Source organism: Pyrus communis, chromosome 7 (assembly GCF_041283825.1).
Source record: "Pyrus communis isolate YQ-2024b chromosome 7, ASM4128382v1, whole genome shotgun sequence".
Taxonomy (NCBI): Eukaryota; Viridiplantae; Streptophyta; class Magnoliopsida; order Rosales; family Rosaceae; genus Pyrus; species Pyrus communis.
This window is the reverse complement of record NC_142571.1, coordinates 18,760,413-18,772,441: the sequence shown is the minus strand read 5'-3', so window position 1 is coordinate 18,772,441 and position 12,029 is coordinate 18,760,413. Positions and strand designations below refer to the sequence as shown.

The 12,029-nt window shown below is 43.1% G+C and overlaps 1 pseudogene; it reads left to right on the top strand.

Annotated features, from left to right (window-relative positions):
• The first annotated feature begins 2,320 nt into the window (after positions 1 to 2,320).
• On the top strand, positions 2,321 to 3,861 carry LOC137734328 (auxin response factor 18 pseudogene; annotated as a pseudogene).
• Positions 3,862 to 12,029: the final 8,168 nt, after the last annotated feature.

The following is a 12,029-nucleotide window of genomic DNA, read 5'->3' as shown; positions in this document are numbered from 1 at the left end:
AGAAAAAAATTAGAGCATATTGTTCCCCCACCTCCAATTTTCTTATTTGATTGCCCGGTGAACAGTTGATTGTCATCGTCTTCCCCCACCTCCAATTACACAAAACTACCTCAACTATTGGGCCAATCACAGTTTCATACCCCATCTTTAAAACATTTCAATGTCATACCTCATCTTACAAATTTGTTATAATATCAGACCTCCGTTAGGTTTTCTGTCAATCTCTTTGTTAAATGCTGACGTGGTTTGAGACGGGGCCCATTTTCAATTCCAACTAGATTAAAAAATTAACTAAATATTAAAAAATAAATAAATAAATAAAAAACCTAACCCATACCCAAATCCCCTTCTTTCCTCCTCACCTCTCTCTAACTTTCGTCCACCCACATCTTCTTTCTCACATCCCACCCTTCCTCTACCCCTCATCTCCCACGCCATCAACCGAACCATCAAAACCTTGTGCATATCTCCCCCTCTGTTCCCACCACCATCTCATTTTCCGTCAGCTCGCTGTCGCAGAAGTCACCATGGTCATCAATATCGGGAGCAGGGTCTCGTAGATCCGTTGCAAAAAAGCCCCAACTTCAACTCTGTTTTCAACCCACTCATATCCAAGTCATACTCCCAGACCCCAAACCCAATCGTCTCTGCCTCCTCTCCCAAACCCCAAACTAAAACCCAGCAAAACCCGATGGATTAGTGCTAAGAATTTGAAGTTTAGGGTTAGGGTTTGGATATAATTGGGGTATTTTGTTTGAAATTCGTTACATGGATTAATTTGGTCAGGGTGAGGGTGATGGGTGTGTAGGAGGGGGAGGGGGAAGGGAGGTGGAGATGCAGGAAGAGAAGGCGAGAGTTGTAGAGAGGTGAGGGGGAAGGAAGGGGATCTAGGTGTAGGTTTTTTATTTTTTATTATTTTTTAATATTTAGTTAATTTTTTAATCTAGTTGGAATAAAAAGTGTGCCCCATTTCAAGCCACATCAACATTTAACAGAGAGATTGACAAAAAACCTAACGAAGGTCTAATATTGTAACAAATTCGTAAGATGAGATATGACATTGAAATGTTTTAAAGATGGGGTATGAAACTGTGATTGGCCTAATAGTTGAGGTAGTTTTGTGTAATTTACCCTTTTTTTTTCTCTCAATATATTTTATTTATTATAATAAAAAAATTAAAAAAAAAAAAAACCCTTGAATTAAGTCTTAAAGTTGCACCTATTACTTCTTTAACCTTAAACATGCGTCGAATGTAATGAGTAATCAATCTAATATTATACACCAAATGAAGCCTTAGATTATTGTTCCATGAGTAATGCTAGAAAGATCAAATTTTATAAACCAATCTGGTTGTTGATGATTGAATTATTACTTAAGTATTGATTAACGTGTTTATGCTTTATTGATGACACGTCATAATATAGCTTGCAACTTTGATCTAAAAAATTGATTTACCTAGCATTACTCATTTTTCTATTTCACATAAGAATAATACACATATTAGGAGCATGTTTGAGAATGATTCTAAAATGCCTACGTGACAACTAAAAAATATTTTTGACGCTATTTGACAATAAGTAAGTTTAAAAGCTCTTCTGAGTTTGAAGAAATCCATATAAAATACTTAAATTTTTTTTGAAATAATTTCTAGGGTAAATTACACAAAACTACTTCAATTATGGGTCGTACCACATTCTCATACCTCATCTTTTACACATTGCAATGTCATATCTTGTCTTATGAATTAATTGCAATGTCAGATATCCATTAACTTTTGGGTAAATGTCAAAAAACTACCTCAACTATTGGTCTCACGACACTATCATATCTCATCTTTTAAAATTGACAATGTCATACCTCATCTTTAGAATTTGGTCCAATGTTATACCTTTTGTTAGCTTGGCCGTGTATTTCTCAATTAAATGTTGACATGGCTTGATTCGAGACCCACTTTCTATTAAAAAAATAATAATTTACCCTAAAAAAATAAAAAAAAATAAAAAAACCCCAAACACCCATCTTCCCCAACGACCCCAACCCCTTCCCTGCAACCCAAATCCAAAACCCGGATCCCTTCCCCTTCCTTGCAACCCCAGACTTTTTCCTCACCCACGCCAACATCTCCCCCCCCAGACCTACCTCCTCATTCTCTACCGCCCATCCTTTTGTAGTCATGAAGTTGAAGCCTTTATATTCATCATTGCCTTGATACAACAACAATGTTCTAACAAAAAGAAAATCCAAATCCAGAAGAAAAAAAAAAAAAAAACCAGAAATCCATCATAGTTTTTTAATTTTTGATCATCTAGGTAGTTTTAAAATCGAACCAGAACCATGAAAGAGTCAAAGAAAAGCATGGATCCTCAGCTGTGGCACGTCTACGCCAGCAGCATGGTCTATGTGCCTCTGGTGAACTCCAAAGTCTTTTACTTTCCGCAAGGGCACACCGAGCACGCCCAAGCTAGTGGTGGCGTCGATTTCTTCTCCGCCTCACCGAGGATCCCGTTGCTCGTTCTCTGCAGGGTGGCCGCAATCAAGTTCAAGGGGGACCCGAAAACCGATGAGGTGTTCGCCAAAATTAGGATGAACCCAATTAAGAACAACGAGGCCTTTGCTGCGGACGACAGGGGTACGGAGGCAGATGGGTCGGAAAATCAGGAAAATCCGGCGTCTTTCGCCAAGACGCTGACCCAATATGACACCAACAATGGTGGCGGATTCTCTATCCCAAGGTACTGCGTTGAGACCATTTTTCCAAGGTTGGATTACTTGGTGGACCCACCGGTGTAGACGGCGATTGTGAAGGCTGTTCATAGTGAGGTGTGGAAGTTTAGGCACATATACAGAAGGACGCCAAGGCGACATTTGTTAACAACGGGGTGGAGCACATTTGTGAACCAGAAGAAATTGGTGGCTAGAGACTCGATTGTGTTTCTGAGAGTCAAAAATGGTGATCTTTGTGTTGGGATTCGGAGGGCGTAAAAGGGATTAGATGGCGGTAGAGGAAATGAAATGACTTCTGGATGGAATAACAGCCACATCAGCAGCGGTGGCTCTAGAGGTTATAGGCGGCAGAGAATGAGGAGGTGGGTCTGGGGGGGGGGAAATGTTGCATGGGTGGGGAAGGGGTCGGGGGTTGCAGGGAAGGGGAATGAGAATGGATCTGGGTTTTGGAATTGGCATGGGTGGGGAAGGGGTCGGGGGTTGCAGGGAAGGGGAAGGAGAAGGGATCTGGGTTTTGGAATTGGGTTGCATGTAGGGGAAAGGGTCGGGGAAGATGAGTGTTTGGTGTGTTTTTTTTTTTTTTTTTTTTTTTTTTTTTTTTAAGGATAAATTATTATTTTTTAATAGAAAGTGGACACGAATCAAGCAATGTCAGCATTTAACTGAGAAATTCACGGCTAAGCTAACGGAAGGTATAACATTGGACCAAATTTTAAAGATAAGGTATGACATTGTCAATTTTAAAGATGAGATATGATAGTGTCGTGAGACCAATAGTTGAGGTAGTTTTTTGTAATTTACCCTTAAAATTTCTATTTTTTTTTAAATGCCAACGTGGCAGACAATAAGCCCACTCCTTGCCTAATTGAATTAAAAAATTAATTAAATATTAATAAACTAATAATTTTTTATCTAAACAATAAATGAATAAAAAAAAATATATCCCTCTTCTCTCTCTCCTCACTTCTCTTTTCCTAGAACTAAGAACGTGATTTTCCCTGAAACATCGAGTGGAATTCAACCAGCTCCGAGCCTGGGACCAAGTTAGGTACGCTTGGCTCTTGCAGAATGTGGTAGGCATTGTCGAATTTTTAGTCGAAGGCATCTCTAATGTCTGCAATGGCTCAACGAGATAGAGATGGGGGTCGAGCGGTCGAAGGAGAATCGTACGAAATGGGTGGAGGGGGCAAGGTGTGGTGCCGAAGGACGGGGGCGACCAGGAGGGTGGGGTGGGGGGGGGGGGAAGCGACGACGGAATCGGCCAGTTAAGCCATTGATGGTGAAGTGTGTGTGTGTGGGGGGGTGGGGGGGGATGTTGGTGCGGGTGGGATCTGGGTTTTGGGTTGTGAAGAAATGAGGGAGGTGGAGGGTGTGACGGAATGAGTGGGGGAAAGTCAAGGTGATGGGTCCCACAATTTAATAAAAATAAATAAATGTAGTCATTTAATTAATATTTTAATTTGAATAGGTAAGGATGTTGGGTCATCACTTGCCACTTTATCACTTAACAGTCAAATTTAACATAAAATTTAATGGATGTGTGACATTGCAATGAATTCATAAGACGAGATATGACATTGCAATGTTTAAATAATGAGGTATGAGATTATGGTTCAATCCATAGTTAATGTAGTTTAGTGTAATTTACCCTAATTTCTATTAAAACACTTCAAGTTGATCAATACCTTTTACAAAAGTAATCTCAAACGAAAAGTGGACAATTTCACACTTTCCTTTCTATGCATGGTCCTAATCGGAACCGGATCCCTTCCTGATCATTTCGAACCGAGCCTACTCATCAAATGATTCGAATTATTGAAATTTGATCCAACGGCTACAAACAGGGGGTCCCTATAAAAGTTATAATAATTGTAACCGTTGGATCAAATTTCATTAGTCCACATCATTTGATGAGTGAGCTCAATTCCAAATGATCCGGAGGGGATTCGGCTCCATCCTAATCCTCCTCTTGGCGACGATGCCCATTACCCTCTTGTTCTCAATCATGGTGTTCGTGGCTCAAATTGAGAAAGGTGGGGGAGGGGGTGACGGTGATACTGGAGTTTTTTTTTTTTTTTCGTCAAATCGTTTTTTCATGTTGAAATAGTGTATTTTTGTAAATGTTTAAATGATTTTTGAGTTTTATATAATTGCATACATTTTTAATTAGTCTTTAATTTATAGTGAATATTATAGCATTTTAAAATCTGAACTTAGCAAAAGTGATTTAGATTGTATGACACACCGCGACCGAGATCAGGGCGTGCTGGCCGTCACGCAGAGGTGACGTAACCATGTGCACAGTGCGGAAGCTAATAAAACAATCATGGAAATGGTAATACGAATAAATAAAAACTGGTTTACATGAAATGATAATAGGTGCAAACGTAAGTGTGACACAAGTTCAGAGCATAACGCCTAAAGCAGTCCAAAAGAAATTGACGCAACAACAGTACACCCGAAGGTGGCCCTACGCTGGTGATCGTCTGTCAGAAATGCCGGAAAAGCCCTCTGGGAAACCACCGAACCTGGTAGACAACTAGAACCTGGAGGGGTGCAAAACAAAAGCGTGAGTGGGCAAAAACAAAGCTTTTCGAAAACCATTTAACAAATAAGTTCTAACTCCTCGCCGTAAAACCTGTATACTTCCCAGAAAATAAACATATGTACGTATAGATATATATATATATATATATAAATCATGCTCCAGGATATGCCATGCCAAATCTCACAATGAAATGCAAGTGCTCAGGTAAAAATCATATCAATATCATATAGTCTGGCAGCCGGAGTCACCTAACGTGACCTGTACGGCTGAATCTAGAGCTCAAATCTCAATCTCACTAACTGAACCTGCCCACGAGTCGGAACCATCTAAAATGGTCTGTACGACAGGCCTGGGAGTCATACATATAAACGCAGGTCACCTACGAGTCGGAACCACCTAATGTGGTCTGTACGACAGGACTGTGCACCTAACTTGGATCCAAGCTGAGCGTGTGGTGCGGGAGGTGAACATCACGTGAAGGACTGTGTCCTACTCTGGGCGGGAGCACTAACACCGGGGGTGCAGGTTATGAGCTCTCTAAGCATCTCAATTCGCCACTGAATGTAAACATGAATAACACTTACCTGTGCGTCCGCAGCACCCAATATGCATATGTATATATATACAACTAATAATGCAACCAATGATGCATAAATAACGATAATCTAATGCATGGCATATGGCAAATGACAATTCAAATCAATTTCTGGGAAAATATAAGTATATAGGTATATACGGAAAACCAAAAGCCCACTCACAGATATGTGGAAGGGTCGTAGCCCCCCTGCCTCGAGTGACCACCCTCGTCCTCGGGATAGGTATCACCTATATGCAAAACAACTACAAAAACATTAATTTTAAAGCACATAACCAACCTTTTGAAATAACTTCTCATACAATGCTCAAATGGGGTGTATGAATACACCAACGTGATCTACTCAACCTCAGGAACATCCCCATATTTTTAAAATAATTTTTCACCACCGCACGCACCCTCACACGCCGGCCACGCGCAGGCACGTGCTTGGCACGCTGACGGCGTCAACTGACGCCGTAAGGGAATATTCCGTTATCCCTAACGGTTTCTGTCAACGGCGTCAGGAATATTCCGTCGCACTTGACGGAATATTCCGTCGTCTTCTCCGGCGTCGGAAAATCGGGAAAATTTCAAACTTCGATATCTTCTTCATTTTTCAAGCAAATTTCACAAAATTGGTACCAAAATGAAGCTTACAACGAGAGGAACACAATCATACCACTTTCAAGTGCTAAAAACCACGAAATCTCACCTGGAAAATCAGCCCAACTCCGTCCAACCTCGAAACTCGTGATCCCGACGTCCAAAACCTTCAAACGAACCACCCCGAGCCTCCTAGGGACCTCACCAAGCTCCCTACAAGCTTGAAATTTCCTAAAATGTGAGAAATCACGTGTGCATGAACAGTACCCGAAATCGGGCATCGTGGATTTGACGTGAAAACGAAGATGTTCTTACATGAAAAAGGTATGGTTGGAGTCCTACAAGCCTCACGAGCTCGAATATGTGCTTGGATTCCACGATCTGTGAAGGTTTGATAGGTTTGTGGGTGTGTCCGTACGTTTCAAAGGAAATGGGAAGGAATGGGGACTCGGGACAGTGTGCAGGAAACAGGAGGAAAGGTTGTGGTGTGTGGGAAAATGTGTGTGGCCTACAACATGCCAACCAAACTAAAAAACAACCAATAAACGTAAAGAAATCAAACTGGGGGCAATTTTGTCTTTTCACACGTACGTTGTAATATTTCTAGGACGGGCTGTCACAACCTACCAACCTTAATAGAATTTCGTCCCGAAATTCAAAACAACCAAACAACAACCCCTAGTAATCAAAGAACAACCGAGGATACAAATCCCTCATCCGATCTTCTGTTTCCCACGTAGCTTCCTCGACTGAATGATTCCTCCACAAAACTTTCACTAAGTTCACAGTCTTGTTCCTCAGAACTTTTTCCTTCCAATCTATGATCGTCACCGGTTCCTCGTCATAAGTCAAATCTGGATTAATTTCCAAGGGTTGAGGAGGTATCACGTGAGACGGATCAGCAACATAATGTCGAAGCATAGACACGTGAAAAACGTTATGTACTTTAGCCAACTCCGGAGGCAACTCCAACCTGTAAGCTACCTCACCAACTCGCTCTGTGAGAATGTATGGTCCAATGTACCTGGGACTCAATTTACCCTTCTTTCCAAACCGCACGACACCTCTCCATGGTGAAAGTTTCAGAAATACCCAATCTCCGACCTCATACGCTCTGTCCATAACATGCCGATCCGCTAGACTCTTCTGCCTGTCCTGGGCTGCCTTCAAGTTAGACTTAATTACTTGAACATTTTGAGTAGTCTCCTCAACAATCTCTGGACCTACTAAAACTCTTTCTCCGACCTCTGACCAACACAACGATGTGCAACAAGATCTCCCATACAATACCTCAAATGGCACCATGCCAATACTCGAATGAAAGCTGTTGTTGTAGGCAAATTCCATCAAATCCAACCGTTGGTGCCAAGCATCACCAAACTGTAGCACCGAAGCTCGCAACATATCCTCCAAAGTCTGAATGGTTCTCTCTGACTGTCCGTCCGTCTGAGGATGATACGCCGTACTATAAAGTAGTCTCGTACCCAAAGCTTCTTGAAAAGCCACCCAAAACTTAGATGTAAATCGTGGATCACGATCCAAGACAATACTCACAGGGACACCATGGTACTTCACAATCTTCGAGATAAACAACTCCGCTAATCGGCCCAAAGAATACTTCTCTCTCACTGGAATAAAATGTGCCGACTTAGTAAGCCGATCAACGATCACCTAAATGCCGTCAAAACCATTATGTGTACGCGGAAGCTTGTACAAAAAATCCATAATGATATTTTCCCATTTCCACTCTGGAACGGGAAGCGGCTGCAACAATCCAAACGGCTTCTTCCTTTCCGCTTTAACCTGTTGACAAACAGCACACCTACTTACATACTCAGCTATCTCCCTCTTCATACCCGACCAATAGTAAAATGGTCGAATGATATGATACATTTTAGTAGCTCCTGGATGCATGGCGTAAGCCGAAATATGCGCTTCATCGAGAATTGCTTTCTTTAACTCCAAATTATTAGGCACGAACATTCTACCCTCTTGCATCAACATGCCATCCGAATCACGAACTCTGAGGTCTCTCCTCCTTCCTCGATCTCGAGCTTGAATTAGTTCTTGAGTCTCCCTATCAGATACTTGAGCTTCAAGCACCCGATCAACTAAAATTGGTCTAACTTGAAAATTAGCAAGTAAAGCCACATCTCAATCTTCAGCTTCTAACCTCACTCCCGTAGACCGTAAGTCCGCCTAAAGGGGAATACGACTTGCATACAATGCATTAATACGGCCCTGAGACTTCATGCTAAGTGTATCAGCAACTACATTTGCACGACCAGGGTGATAATCAATTGTGCAGTCGTAATCGCTGAGCAACTCCATCCACCTCCGTTGACGAAGATTAAGTTCCTTCTGAGTAAAAAGATACTGAAGACTCTTATGATCTGTAAAGATCCTACATTTCTCCCCATAAAGGTAGTGTCTCCACAACTTCAATGCAAAGATAATAGCTGCTAACTCCAAATCATGTGTAGGGTAATTCAACTCATGAGGTTTCAACTGTCGTGAAGCATAAGCAATCACCCTACCATGCTGCATTAACACACATCCCAGACCATTCAAGGAAGCATCACTATAAACCTCGAAATCACCACTATCGTCCGGGAGTGCCAAAACAAGTGCATGAGTGAGACAATGCTTCAATTGCTGGAAACTCTGCTCACACTTATCATCCCACTCAAATTTAACGTCTTTCCTTGTCAATCTCGTTAATGGTAAAGCAATCACAGAAAAACCTTAACAAACCGTCAATAATACCCTGCTAAACCAAGGAAACTCCTCACCTCTATGACGGTTCGCGGTTGCTCCCAACTCTCCACAGCTGCGACCTTCTGAGGCTCCACCAAAATACCCTGAGCCGAAATGATGTGTCCCAAAAACGCAACTTGATCCAACCAAAACTGACACTTGCTAAACTTAGCATACAATTGGTGTTCCCTTAACCTTTTCAACACCAAAGTAAGATGTCGAACATGCTCCGCCTTGGACTTCGAATACACTAAAATGTCGTCGATGAAAACAATAACAAACCTATCCAAATATGGCTGGAACACCCAGTTCATTAAATCCATAAATGCAGCTGGTGCGTTCGTCAACCCAAATGGCATAACCAGAAACTCGTAATGACCGTAATGAGTCCTGAACGCCGTCTTAGGAACGTCATCCCTACTAATCTTCAGCTGGTAATATCCAGACCTCAAGTCAATCTTGGAGAATACACAAGCACCTCAAAGCTGATCAAACAAATCATTGATACGTGGCAACGGATAACGGTTTTTAATCGTCACCCGATTCAATTGCCTGTAATCAATACACAACCTCAAAGTTCCGTCTTTCTTTCTCACAAACAATACTGGAGCTTCCCACGGTGAAGTACTAGGCTGAATGAAACCCGTATCCACTAATTCCTGCAACTGAACTTTCAATTCCCTTAACTCAGCAGGAGCCATACGATAAGGAGTCAAGGAAATAGGATTAGTACCTGGAAGCAACTCAATAGTGAACTCCACGTCTCGATCTGGTGGTAAACCAGGTAATTCCTCGAGGTAAACATCGGGAAAGTGTCTGACTACCCTCACATCCTCAACTCTACTAGGAACGGCCTCATCCAACACCACATGAGCTAGGTATCCCTAGCAACCCTTAGACAACAACCTTTTTGCTCGCAAAGCCGAAATAACGCCATGTCTCACCCCACTCTGCTCACCCACAAATGTAACCACAGGTAGTCCAGGACGATGAAACGTAACTATTTTCCCGTAACAATCAATACTGGCACGATAGAAATGCAACCAATCCGTGCCCAAAATCACATCAAAGTCAACAATATCTAACGGGATAAGATCAGCTGGCATAACAACATCCTCAACTATCACTGGACATCCTGGGTACACGCGATCTACAATACATCTCTCCCCTCTAGGCATAGCGAACTCTAAATCATACCCTAGAGGTGTGGGGCGAGGTTGCGTCACTTGAGCAAATGTATGAGAAATCACAGAATGTGTAGCTCCACAATCGATTAATACTTTAGCAAAATAACCAAGGATATTTAACGTACCCATAATCAAATCTGGATTGTTCTGAGCATCCTGCAGAGAAATATTATGAATACGCCCCTAGGTCTGCTGTCGTCCACCGCGACCTCTACTCGTCTGACCACCACGACTCTGAGTACCACGCCCCTGACTGGGCTGACTAGACTGCCTCGACGACCCCGCACTACTCGTAGCAATCTCTCCCGGCTGAAACTGTCCTCCCTGAAACCATTGAGAACCGTCTGCTGAAGCTGGAGGATACGGCATATAGCTGCCAGGATACGGAGGATAACCACCCTGAGAATATGGGTCATGGGGATACTGATACTGTCCCGGGGCATAAGGAACATCATCACCCTGGTAGTGGTAGGCACCACCTCGACCTGTCTGTCCATAACTACCCGGACCCTGAATCTGCTGAATCGGCGCAGGTGGCGGCAAGAAAGTCTGCTGCGGCTTCTGCTACTGACTCTGGGGACAATTTGCAGCCCGATGTCCCATTTGCCCACACGTAAAGCAACCACTGCTGCCACGCATGCACTCACCAAAATGCCGATTATTACATCTGCGGCAAACTGGAGCTCTGCCTCTACCACCCTCACCCTATCTCTAGCCTCGAGCACCACCAGCAAACCTACCTCCTCGTCCCTGGCCAGTGGCACTGAAACCACCGCTAGAAGAACTCGAACTAGTGCCACCCCTCTTGAAGTTCTGAGTCCTACGAGGCCCGAGCGACGCTTGACCTTTACCCTTATCCTCTTTCTTCTGATTACCATCTTTTTCTTCTTCTTCACTCTCGTTCGGCATGTTCTTTGAATCCTCAATCCTCAACAATATCTCGTAAAAATCCTGGTAGGTATCACAGTGGGTAGTGGTCGCCATCGAGCGCCACTTCTTCCTTGTGCCTAAGCGGAAACGATGAAGCATCTCCGCTGGATTACCAGTAACGTCTGGATGGTAGCGAGACAAATCAGTGAACCTGCGGTAGTACTCATTCGCCGTCAACTTCCCCTGTCTCAACTCCGTGAACTCCTGCTTCTTACGATCAATGTACTCAGGAGGCACAAACCTTCTCCTGAACAACTCCTGGAAAACATCCCAATTAGTCCTCTCAGTTGGAGTCAAACGACGAGATTCCTGCTCCCACCAGGCTGCAGACTCCTTACCCAAAAACCATGATGTCGTCTCAACCCACCTCTCGACAGGAAGGTTCCCCTGATTGTGCAACACACGAAAAGTCTTCTCAATGTGCTCTAACCATCACTCTGCACCCTCGTGACCCTCGCTACCTTCGAACTTATCCAATTTCAAATTGTACATAGTTTCCAAAGGAGTCCTCTGGGGAGGGCGGATCGTCGACTGAATAGCGGTAGCAATAGCTTCCCCCAGCTGAGCAATATCGGGGAAACTAGGCTCATCAGAGCGACGTGGTTCCCGACGAGGCATAATTCTGACAGAAGACACCAAAACCATTAGAATACTCACAAAAGCACAGGACTACCAAACCTACGCTCTGATACCAAACTGACA